Genomic DNA, 12963 nt, shown 5'->3' with positions numbered 1-12963 from the left:
TACCACCTTCCCATCTTGCATCAACACACATCCCAAACCATTTTTTGATTCATCACAATACACCATAAATTTCCCACCTTTAGTGGGAACAAAAAGGATGGGGGCAGAAATCAACTTATCCTTCATGGTCTGGAAACTCTCTTCACATTTTTCAGTCCATGCAAACTTCTAATGTTTGCGGGGTTAAGTTGGTCAATGGTGTGGCGATTTTCGAGAAACCCTCGACAAACTTCCTATAGTAACCCGCTAATCCTAAGAAGCTTCAAACTTCTGAGGCATTCTTTGGCTGGGGCCAGTCTCTAATGGCCTCGATCTTCGATGGATCTACTGCTATTCCATTCTTGGACACTATATGCCCTAGGAAAGTTACCTGTTCCTACCAAGACTCACACTTAGAGAACTTTGCGTATAACTGATGTTCTTGTACTCTTTTCAGAGTGAACCTCAAATGCTCCTCGTGCTCCTACTTGGTCTTCGAGTAAATAAGGATATCATCTATGAACACTACCACAAACTTGTCCAAGAAATCCTTAAATACCCTGTTCATCATATCCATAAATGCTGCTGGGGCGTCTGTGAGTCCAAAAGACATCACTAAGAATTCATAGTGCCCATTGCGAGTTCTAAAAGCCGTTTTCGGAATGTCTCCCTCTTTCACTTTTAACTTATGGTACCCGGATCGTAGATCAATCTTCAAGAACACTATTGCCCCTTGCTGTTGATAAAAAAGGTCATATATCCTAGGCAAAGGATATTTATTCTTAATGGTGACCTTATTGAGTTATCGGTAATCAATGCACATCCTCATACTCCCGTCCTTCTTTTTCACAAATAGGACTGGTGCTCCTCGTGGAGAATGGCTAGGTCTTATGAACCCCTTATCCATCAACTCCTGTAGCTCGTTCTTAAGTTCCTTTAACTCCGTAGGTGCCATCTGATAGGGTGCTTTATAGATCGGTGTGTTTTTCTGGTGCAAGCTCGATTACAAACTCGATTTCTCTGTCCGGGGGTAATCTTGGTAATTCCTCGGGAAACACCTCTGGGAACTCACAAAAAATATGTACATTTTTCGGGTTTTAGTTCCGACTCCTTGGATTTATCCACCACACTAGCCAGAAAAATCCCGAACGACCATGTTGCATCATATTCCGTGCTTCCAGTGCAGATGTTATGGGTGTCTGAAAACTCGATATTTCTCCTCTAAAGAAAAAGACCTCTCTTTCCTTTGGCCTGAACACTACAGTCTTGTTCCGACAATCAATTTTAGCCCCGTGTTTGGATAACCAATCAATGCCAAGTATGACATAATAATCTGGCATACTTAGTTTTACAAGATTTGCTGGGCACTCCTTGCCCTCTACCGTTACAGGTGTTGACGGTAAACACTTATTTGACAACATCATTTCTCCCGATGGCAACATTGTACTAAAGGTATGCTCAAATATTTTATAAGGCATATTCAGTCTATCAATCACATTCATGGAAATAAAGAATGAGTCACTCCAAAATCAATAAGGACTCTACACATCGTACCGGATATAGGGAGCTTACGTGTGACTACAGTGTTGCTGTTGGCTGCTTCATTCTGAGTTAAGGAAAAAACCCTTGCTGGCACCAGATTGTTGTTATTATTCTGTCCTGCCTTCCATTGTGGGAAAGTCATATGCAAAGTCATCATCATCATAACATCATATCATAAACATCATATCCATGTGATCATGGCCCGCTAACTTGTCCATGTCACACTTTGAATAACCTCGGCGTGTCCGCCCTTCACTACACCAAATATCCATTTCCATAACACATGAATATAATAGAAATGAAAAATTATTATAGTAAATGTTATATATGTAGCAAATGAAAAAGGCGGTAATATTTTGGGAGCCCACCACTTATACATTTTTTTTCAGAAAAAATGACACCATTTTCAGACTCACCATTTTCTTCTTCGGCTAAGCAAAGTCGAAACTCTATCTTCGGTTTCATCATCCCTGCTTCAAATCTCAGCCTCCATCCCTCATATCTCCTCCATCTCTCTCTCGTCTTTCTCTATCTCTATCGCATATCTCGTATTGATCTGGGTCATTGGTTTTTTTATGCTAATCGAGCTTAATTTGGGAATAAATCTAATGGGGTCGTTTGATTTTCTGTTTCCATTGTTTTGGTCGATTTTGGTCATTATCTCTCTCTCTCAAATCCAGAAAATACGATTATCCATTTCTTCTTCTCAAATTCACAAAAAAAAAAAAAAAACCCATGATATATGGTGCCTCCTCCGGCGAAGCCATAGTTTTTTTTCTCGAAATTCTGAAACTCGCTATCTTCCGTCACTCTAGTTTGTTCTTCTAGAAAAATTCTAGTTTATTTCTCATATTCCACTGAAAACCCTAAATTAAAGTCTCTATTTTCCGCTGTACCAGTTGGGTCCTTCGGCTAAGCTATTGTTCCTTTCTCAAATTCACACAAGAACCCTAAATTATCAATCTTCTGCCGCTCCACTTGGGTCCTACGGCCGACCCCACTTCACCGGTTCATTGGTATCAGGTATGTTTGTTGGTTGCTCCTTATTTTTTGTTTCTACTTATGTTTTGATTAGAAGTTTTAGAAATGTAGAAATGATGAGAAATTTTTGGAGTGCCAGGGGACTAGAGCAATTGTCGGCAGGCATGATGAGAAACCAATGGTTCCTCTTTCAAAGGTTTGTACACCTTCCATCTTCCTTATGCTTACATCTTTTCTCAAATACAACATTCTGCTTTGATGATAGAAGGACCTATCAGGAAACCATTGATTAAAATCTACTTAACTCTGATAATAATAATAAAAAACCAAAAATCTAGGTGGGAAAGAACTTTTCCTGTTTGACTCAAAGGATGATCTCTACTTTCAGATGTTCAAGTACAAGATAAAAGTGAGTGATGCATGCAGAGCATGGATGAAGAGTCCTGAAGTATTGGAAAATTGCTCAACAGGGTTTCATTTCCCATCCCAACCTGAAGAAAAGCGTCAGGTCTTTCTCAAAATTCTGGTCAATATTTGCTTTTAAATGAAAGGCGGTACTAGTAGTCATGTTATTTAATCTTCTTTTTCTTCTCTTTATTATAGGAAAAGGTGAAACAATTAAAGTTGCTGCATTTCTATGGAGCTCATTACTAGAATTAGAACGTGGAACATGGGCCTGCAAAGGTGGCCTGTTGACTGTTGTGGTAATCTAGTCTAACACAGTTCTACATACTGACATCATCTGCATTGTAAATTAAATCTTACTATTCTCCAATGCATATATGTATTTTATAATTGTGCAGTCTCTTTATTTTACTATTCATTTTGTTCTTTGTTATGTGTACTGTGCTCGGCGAGTAGTTTGGTAGATAAATAACATAGACACAGACCTGGTGTACATGTGTCTATCAAGAACAGTGTTGTTCTTATTATTTGGGGGGAGTAGATTATGAAAGGGTAGCATTATTATTTGCTGCTAACTTTTCCTTCTTTTGCAGCCCTAGATTTTCGAGTTGATGACATAAAATAAATGAAAATTTATGTTTTTGTTCTGTAAAGTTGTGAATGTGTTCTTTCATCTCATTTTCATTCATAGCATCAGTAAATTTGTGTTTATGCCTACATAAAGAACTAGTAATATATTTTTTTAGGGAAAGTGCAAATACAACACTTGTAATTTTAGGTGACACATAGTTGGGTTTTTGGTTAACTTGCTTGATTTGAAAAGATAAGTTGATAGAAATTTAGTGTAGCTGTGCACGACTGTTGTTCTCAAGTGAATTTGAGATTGGAGTGTTCACATGAACTGAAAAATCAAAGCTGAAAAGGGAACCAATGTCTATTGTTTAGGAAGACTACTGCAATTTCTGCCTTTTTTCCAAAAGTTATGGACTGTAATAAATAACCCCATTTATTCCAGATAAAATCATAGACAATAAAATTGATGAGGATGATGTTTTGGAATTAATCTCAACTATAATTGAACATAAATACAGGTTATGAACTAGTCAAAATAAAACCTTATTTTATTCGAATGAGAGTGGTACTGACCATATAGTTGTTTTTAGGAGTCCACTTAGCAGTTGGCTGGGTTTTGATGGTGAACTTCAGTGAATTACTTTTGGATTTGTTTTGCGGGTGTGAGAGAAGATTCTCTGTTTCTATCATATTCATATGTTAAACATTCTCTGTTTTCTGTTTCTGGTTTGTTAGTTTTGTTAGCTTTAGTTGTATTCAGTTATACTGTTACAACTTCCATCTGTTTTCTGTTAAAGATTCTCTATTTTCTGTTTCTGGTTTGTTAGTTTGTTAGCTTCAGTTGTATTCATTTGTATAAAGCATTTTTTCTTGTAGTGCATTACAAAAATATTGATGGAGTTTCCTCTCTCAGGTATGAGGTTTCACCTTTCTTTACAAATGGGTTTATACACACACACACACAAATATTAAAATAATTTGGAAGGTTCTGGCCATCTAGGCTCTAGCATTTATTTAATAACAATAATAAAGGACAAAAGTGTATCTCAATTCTCAATTGTATTTTACACAAATATTATTATATCAGCAACCTTGTATAGACAAATATTTTGTAGAAATTTAATTTTTGTGGTAGATTAAGATATAACTAAAATGATCTGTCTCAATGAAATATGTAGCTAGATCATGATCAAGCATCATATTTTATTAGATATTTAAGTTATGATATGGTATATATGTGTTTATAATACTTCAAATAACTAATGCAGAGGGTATTTATTTGAAAAGTGACTGGTTTATCTGTTATGCTGCAGCGTTGTTTCTCAAGATTAATGCAGATTGGGACTGGTTTATCACATTAAGTGCTGCTGATTATCCACTCATGACTTAGGATGGTACACAAACTTTCTTTTCCCTTGTGACTTTGAAGTAGGAATAAGAGTTGGTTGTTTTGTCTGAATCGAAATTTCACTCACATTGGCATTTTAGTCCTCAAACATTGGATCAGAAATAGTGTCAAATTCAAGCTTTTACATGTTTTTTTATTTTCATTCAAGCACCTTCAATTTTACCTTTTCTGCATATGATTAATGATATGTGCACACACTCTTGTTGCCACATAGGTGTGTATGTGTGATGTTAGTGTGTCAAAATTGTTCTGCTCAAAGCTTATTTAGATGCTAAATGAGGGCAATGCTGCCCAGCAAAACTCTGAAATTACCATATTATCCTTTCAATGAATTCTACCATTTGAGTCATTCAAAAGTTCCTTATGAGCCCAACCAACTTCTATATTCTAAAATACAAAAATATGCAGATAAATGATAGTTGTTTACCAAGCCTTGGTGTCCATTTCGGGTCCAATATCCACGAATTTAGATGCCATTAAATAACTTTTAGGATCTCTTTATTGTTCTTAATTATTAGTTTCATTGTATTACAGCTTTTCAAAGCTGAAATCTGAGCCTAGCATAATCATACTTAAAATTGAATTATCAAAGTATCAATAATCAACTGTCATATACTGGATTCAATTATGGAAAAAATCCAATTTAATCCCATATATTCAGAAAACGATCAAAACTTACTGTTGTATTGTGTGAAATAGGTACACTCTCTTATCCATTTTGTCAAAATTTACTAAGCCATACTTAAAATGCCTTTAAAGTAAATGTGTGTATATATTTTATCCCCAAATTTTAAGATCGCACTACTACAAAATACCCTTTACGGGACACTATTTTAGGACACGCACATAAATGCAAGTCCTTAAAAATATTTATGGAGTTTTTAGGACTCTCAATGAGAGTCCTGAAAAAACACAATTTAGGACTCGCAATGAGTGTCCTAAAAAAATATGCGAGTCTTAAAAAAATCTGGGCTAAAAAATGAGTGTTTTACTTAACAATTTTAAGGACTTGTTTTGGAAGCCTTTAATAGCGAGTCCTAAAAAAATATTAAAGACTCTCAAAGCAAGTCCTTAAAAATTTTGTTAAGTAAAAAAGCATAAAATTATTCTATGTAACAATTATTATAAGTTTTAAGAGAATTTGTATAGTTTTGATTTTTAAAATTATTTTTTATAATATTAGGAATATCACATTTTTTTTATCTGAATAATATACTCTTATTTTTATTTATAAAATAAATAAATAAATGAATAAAATATAAGTGCCAAAAATCCCTTTCTCTCTCCCACCCTACCCGATCCATACTTGCATTTCTCCATCTCTCTCTCTCACATGCTCTCTGCTCTGCTAGGGCCGAACGGCTGCCCTCCGATGGTCGCTGGCGTGCAGACACCCGATCAGGAGTACCAGACGCCGCTGAAACTCCAGCCTTGGGAGCCCTTCGTTGCCATTCCCCGCCGCGAGCAAAAGCCTCCAGCTGGTGGAGCGGTGACCTCGTATGGGTCGCGACGGTGGGGGCATTGAACAATCAGAGGTATGCCGTCGCAGCTGGTGGAGCGGTGGCCTCGCAGGGGTCGCGACGGTGGTCTCTGCACTAAGTATGCTTTCTTTAACAATATTTTTTTTTCCATATGTATATAGATTTGAGAAATATATGTATAAATATTATATATATGAATAGATTTATAATGCCTATATATTCTGTTTTGTAAGGTTTTGTATGAAGTTGTTTGGAGGCTTTGATGTATTCCAATTATTTGGCTTGGTGTATTTTGAGATTTGGGATTCGTTGGCTTGGTGGCTGTGTGATTTGGGATTTAAATTTTTGCTTGTTTATCTTAAAATTTTCTTGTTACTCTAGGATATTTTCTGGTTAGTTTCTGATTTTATCTTTTGGATGTTTTTTGTCTTGAGCTGGAAAGTAGTGTAAGGAAACCAGGGCATATGGATCTCTTAAACTAATGGTTGATGCTCTTCAAGTGTTTGAGAAATTGATGCAAAGAAACTACATAATATGATTTAATGAAACTATGAGTGATTCTAGTTTTTGTGTGCTCAAATTACTACTGCCTTTTGTTATTATTATTGTTAGATGATTAAATATAATATATATTTATAATTATATAACTCTTTTGTGGCCTCTCTTTATTATATTGAGCTTTTTCTTAGTATATAACATGGTAGCTACTTGTGTGTATATACTGTATATATATGCTATACTATACATATGCAGGAGTGCTTAAATGGAGAGTTTCTTCAAGTTGGTCTTAAGTTTGTTCCACTAGCTGGATATCACTGGTATCTACACATCTTTTCTTTTGATCATTTTATAAGTTGTATTAATCAAATTATAGGTAGTGAAAACCATTTTTTTTTATAGATTTTGAGCTTAGTTTATTTTGTTTCGAAGGTTCACATTTCTCTTTTTGTCATTTAACCTCCTTATTGGAAAAATCATAGCGTAATAATTTTTCAGAATAAATAAATAAATTAACTAGTTCAGATGTAAAACTATTATTAGGTGGTTATTATTAGGTGGTTATCTGATAGTTGGAAACAAAAGATTTAACTTAACTGAAAGCAATAAAAAAGAGAAAAGAGTAACAACAAGTCTTGAGCTTTCAAAACTCTCTCAATGATTTTCTTACTTTGAATAATGTAAAATGCTAGTCTACAGATAAGAAACTGATCTAGTTATTATACATAGGACTTAACCAAACTTACTAAAATTAGTAAACCTAGGACTAATAACTGAATAAACAACCTTGTATTTTATATAAAAATAAAGTCTTCTTGAATTGAGTGTTGTCATCTTGATCATTTGAAACTAACTTGTATATTAGGTGTCAGATTTGGACACTGATTTTGTTTCCTTTGCTCTGTGTACAGGTTTGATGGAGATGGGTATATATATTGACTTCATTATTCTAAAAACTTATTTAATGAGTATATATACTGACGTCTTCAACAAGAAGAATACGTTGGAGCTCCCAAATTCATGAAGGTAATAATAACAAGAATTACTTAAGAATTTGATTAATTTTCAATCATCATTTAGGCTCAAGTTGTCAGGTGATTGAATATTCATGAAATCAAAGTTTTCTTCAAAATTATTGGCTCTCCCTTGTAATAATAATGCTTATGAAAGATTAATTAAAGTGTCCAAAGTAATTCTGAGTTGTAAGATTACAAAATCTGGTTTAATTAATTGAGCTTAGATTTCAAATTAATGTTTATTAGTTTCAAACTTCATTTGATTTTAATGCAAACTTTCAGATTGGAGACCTGAAAGGGCATTTTGGATTACTCGCGGTGATCATGCAAATTCTGAGAGCAAAGCTCAAAGTATTAGATCTTTCGTATGGAAATGGAACAGGTATAATTAAGCACAACTCAACTACACATCTGGTACTGAAATATCTGTCTTCATGTGAATGTAATTTTAGAAATTAGTCAATTCTAAATGTAGAATATAAATAAGGATTGGTAAAATAAAGTGAAGCCTAATAATACAAACTTCACGCCATTGAATTTTGGTACACTCAATCTCTATTAACAATTTTATTATTCTTAAGTGAGTTATGTCGGCAAGGATAGGAATGTCCTATGGAGGCTTTATGGGTGATCTTTTTCATGCCATATTAGTAATCTCTTTAAACTGTATATTAGTCAATTTGAAACTTGTGTGCACAAAATGTTAGTTGTTATTCATATCTTGGCTTCCTTTGTAACTGTATAACATGAATTTGTATAGCTGAGGATTATGTAATTTTTCTTGAAATGTACAACTAGTAGTACTACTGTAAAACAATCACATATAGCTTCTTAAGTGGACTCAGTCCTCCTTAGCTTAGGTATACTCAAAACTCAATTAATATTTAATTAATCTTTATGATTTGATTTACCTTAATTATTGGTGTGGTCTACAGACTACTCATCTCTAAATTAATAAGTGTAATTATAAATAATTAATATAGGAATATATTGGACCATGCCATGGTTATATTTTACTAATTTATATTTTGATGCTTTCATTAACTCATTATTTTGAGCAGCACGAGAACTAGAAGTTGTACAGTGTTAGAATTTTTTCTTTCTACATATACATATGCGAAACAACTACATCTACTTGTTGTAGTATCATAAGGAAGAATAAATTGTGAGTTTCTTTTTCTTGTGTGATGGTTTTGATTGCTGGAGTCTTTTTTAGTAGTTCATGCTTTTGTGGATTTTATTCCTGCACTGCAGCAATAACATTTAGAATATTTTTATGCTTGAAATTGGTCTGTTATTATAAGCACTATGAATTGCTTTTGTAAATATTCTCACTGCCTTTACTTCTCACGTTTGCCACTGTTAATAGGATGCTGTGGATGGCCATGATAGTTTAGCTGCTGAAGCTGAACATGGTGATGCTTCCAGAAAGGAAAGGTCCTCAGTTCAAGGTGTAGAACAGGTAATTAATACCAAACATGTTTTATGTAACTAGAAATTGATTGCAGTTTTACTTTCATAAATTTTAAAGATTTTTATTAAAGCTTATCTGAGTTTGAATTATAAAAAAATAGTTTCCTTGTTGAGTTAAGACTTCTTATTTATGGCTATCTGTCAAATATTTTTGTACTTAGTGGAGTTTGAATATCTTAGATATTCATCCGTAGTGAAGTAGGTTCTGGGAATTCTGTGTGCTGCGGTGATAACGGAAGATTGAGAACTTGCATGTCTTAGTGAAGTAGGTTCTGATAATTTTGTGTGCTGCGGTGATATATGGATGAAAACCTATGTGCTGTTTGATTTGTTTGACATGTTGGTGTTGATTGTGACAGATGGCTAGGCTAGTAAATTAGGGGATATGCTACCCGATTTTCTATAGATTTTTTTGTACTTAGTTTTGTGTGGAAATATGAAAATGATATTTGTGATCCGGATATTTAACATTTGACCGTCTAATTAATAATTAAGTTGAATTTCAATTTTGCTACTAATCACAAAATTTGCTTAATCCGAGCCTCAAAAGAGTCGATTTAGTATATATTATTTTTTTTGGATTGATTACATATGTTTGCATACTTATATATTAATTATTGTTTTAAGTTGTGTACAAAATTTGATAATAAGATACTAAGTATATATGTGAGTGAAATTATATGATACCAAAAATTTATATATGTCCTATTATTTTACTATTACATTAAATTTGGTAATCGCATTGCGAGTCCTAAAAACTTAATTAAAGGCACTCAACCAGATTTTTTAGGACTCGCGTTGCAAGTCCTAAAAAACCTTAGTTTTTAAGGCTCTCAAATAGAGGACTTGCGCCCCGCGAGTCCTAAAAGACCTTTTTTGTAGTAGTGTCGAATTAGATAAATTTTGGATTTCAAAGGTTGTTTTAATATCTATTGACAAATTTTAATTTTGTATTAATCTTTTAGGTATTGATTGTATTCTTTAGGTTGTGGATCGAATTGGCAAGGAGCATTGCAAAGTTAATTTGCAAGAGGAACGTAATTTGTTCTTTTAACTTTTATTATTAATATCTTAAAAATGTTAGAGGAGTTTGAATATCTTAAATATTCATCCATAGAGAAGTAGGTTCTGAGATTAAAATTGTGTGCTGTGGTGATAACGGAAGGTTGAAAACTTGTGTGTATTAGAGAAGTAGGTCCTGAAAAATTTGTTTGTGTGCTGCAGTGATATAAGGAAGAAAACTTATTGTGTGTTGTTTGAATTTTTTGACTTGTTATTGATAGATGGTTAGGTAAGCTTTTATATGTATAGATTAGATTTTTCATTTAGTCATATTGTTTTCATTATTTCCATATGTATAGATTAGATTTAATTGCCATAACCCAAGCTAAAATCTTGTCTTTGATCCAAACCCAATTAGTTACTGGCTACCATTTTAGAATCTGATTTTTAAATTAAAAACAACACTAGAATTTCTTGAACTAGAGACTATTAAATTGATAGAAAATAAACTAGCAGAATTAACAAAAAATGGTGGTCAAGGCACAACATAGACCAGTGCCAAGTTCCTTGTAGGGCTAGAAAACTAAGATCTAAAAATTTTGCATATAAATATGACTGTTGCTCACATGCAGTCTATCATAAAAAAATAATGAAATTAAGCCAAAACTTGAAACTGTATGGTTCGTGCATAGATAACTCAGACAGAACTTTCTTGTTCAACTGAATGTTTTCTTTCATAAGCCCATGCATGAAGTTGCCATAATCAACCTGAAACAAAACATCAAGATTTTGTAATATGTTACTAAGAAATGAAAGGCCAACAACGAAAATAGGAAGCAGAGAAGAGAGTAGAGTGAAGGTGCTATTTTCTGTCTTAAATATATATTATTAACAGCCAATTTGAGCAAATATTCAGTAGGTTTTGATTGTCATTTTCTTTACTTTGTAAATGTCATTATCAAAAGAAAAATGAAAATCTAGGAACCATGTTAATGCTTGAATTTGAGATAAGTTCACTGAGATCAAGTCTCAACATCCAAGGGGCAGCCACTATTATTGATTCTTTCTTATACAATTCTCTTTACAACCTTTACAACACTCTTGTCTTTGTTCCTCTCAAGATGTTACAATTTTAGAGAATAAAACTTGTTCTTTTTCACGACCAGTGAAAAAACTAAAGTAATACAAACTTATATAGCAAAGTATTACAAGTAAAGAAATAGAACCAATAAACTTAACAGAAACAGTTAGAAGTTAGTTGCCTGGACCAATATAACAAATTTCCACCTTGGTTCAGAAACTAAACTTGAACTAGTGACTGCCCAAATAGCCCCGTAGAGCCTATCCATCTTGTAATTGGTTTGTGATTTTTCTCTATAAATATTTGTAATCAATTATGTCTCTTAACATAATATGTTTGTTACAATGCCTCTAAGAAGCTTGTATAAAAAAATATCAAATTTGTTGCTTGTGTTGTGTACTAAAAGTAAAATATTTCTTGCTCAAGAAGTGATATTTTTCACCAATGTGTATGTTGTGTATGTGACATCATGAATATTTAACTTGTTGACTTACATTGTTTTTGAATATTTTGCTAAATAGGTTTATCAAATTCATAATTAAATTTTCACAAAGATGTATGTTTATTTTATTATTGGATTCTATGTTTTTTTTTTTGGAGATTTTTTGCTTCATTTGTTATGTAACCTAATTATACATATATTTTGAGACATATAGCCATGAATGTAGCATATTAATTTTATTAATAAAACTAGTGCATCATGTATTTTTATGTTGTTGAACAGAACAAGTCTTTGCAAACAACTTAGATTTCGCTTTATTTCATTTCATGGTGAAGAGATCCAATTTATATGTAAATACCTCTGAAGAAGACCTCTTGTATCTTATTATGCCCAGCTCACCCATAAGAACTTCTATAGGATTTATATATTAAGACATGAATTAGTTAGATCTCAAGATATGTCATTCGTAATGTGAAAATTGGACCTTTTATTTGGTTAATGGATTTGAAAAATGATTTGTACTTTTACTTTTTCTTTTTTGATAGAGCATTTGTAGAGAATAATTTCCATAATTTGAAAGCTTATATTTAGTATTATGGTATGTATTTTATAATACTTTTTCAGTCTTCTTGAAAGCAATTTTTCTTGAAGTGGACTATGCTTTGATGTTTTTTGGAACTGTTGGTGCCTGCATCCATGGGGCTACTCTTCTTGTTTTCTTTGTATTGATTGGTATGGTATTATGGTCTGGTAGGTTGGGCTATGTTGGATTTGTGGGCTGAAAATGAAGTATCAACTATTGGCACCTACCACTTGTTATCATTTGACCCACCTTATATCGGTGCTTTTATTTTCTTGAAATATCTAAGCCAACACATGAAGGAGGTAAAGACACATTTATATAGAATCTTTTCATTAAGCTGAAAATTTCAATGTGTTTGTTTACTATGATTACATATTTTGATATATTTCATAAGTTAATTAAAGTATGTGATGATTCTCAATGAATCACTGATAAGTGGATTGGCTATATGGCAGTTTAGTTAGTTATATAAACTAGTTCATATACTGTAAACTTCAGG

General features: G+C 33.0%; 1 long non-coding RNA gene across 1 annotated transcript; it reads left to right on the top strand.

The window, feature by feature from the left end:
* The first annotated feature begins 7427 nt into the window (after positions 1-7427).
* Positions 7428-8300, top strand: LOC133802179 (uncharacterized). The gene is made up of 2 exons (XR_009877179.1): positions 7428-7893; positions 8166-8300. It is a non-coding gene; the product is annotated as an uncharacterized LOC133802179 (long non-coding RNA).
* Positions 8301-12963: the final 4663 nt, after the last annotated feature.

The sequence above is a fragment of the Humulus lupulus genome, chromosome 9 (assembly GCF_963169125.1).
Source record: "Humulus lupulus chromosome 9, drHumLupu1.1, whole genome shotgun sequence".
Taxonomy (NCBI): domain Eukaryota; kingdom Viridiplantae; phylum Streptophyta; class Magnoliopsida; order Rosales; family Cannabaceae; genus Humulus; species Humulus lupulus.
Note: the sequence above shows the minus strand (reverse complement) of the source record. Positions and strands in the feature narration are given on the sequence as shown.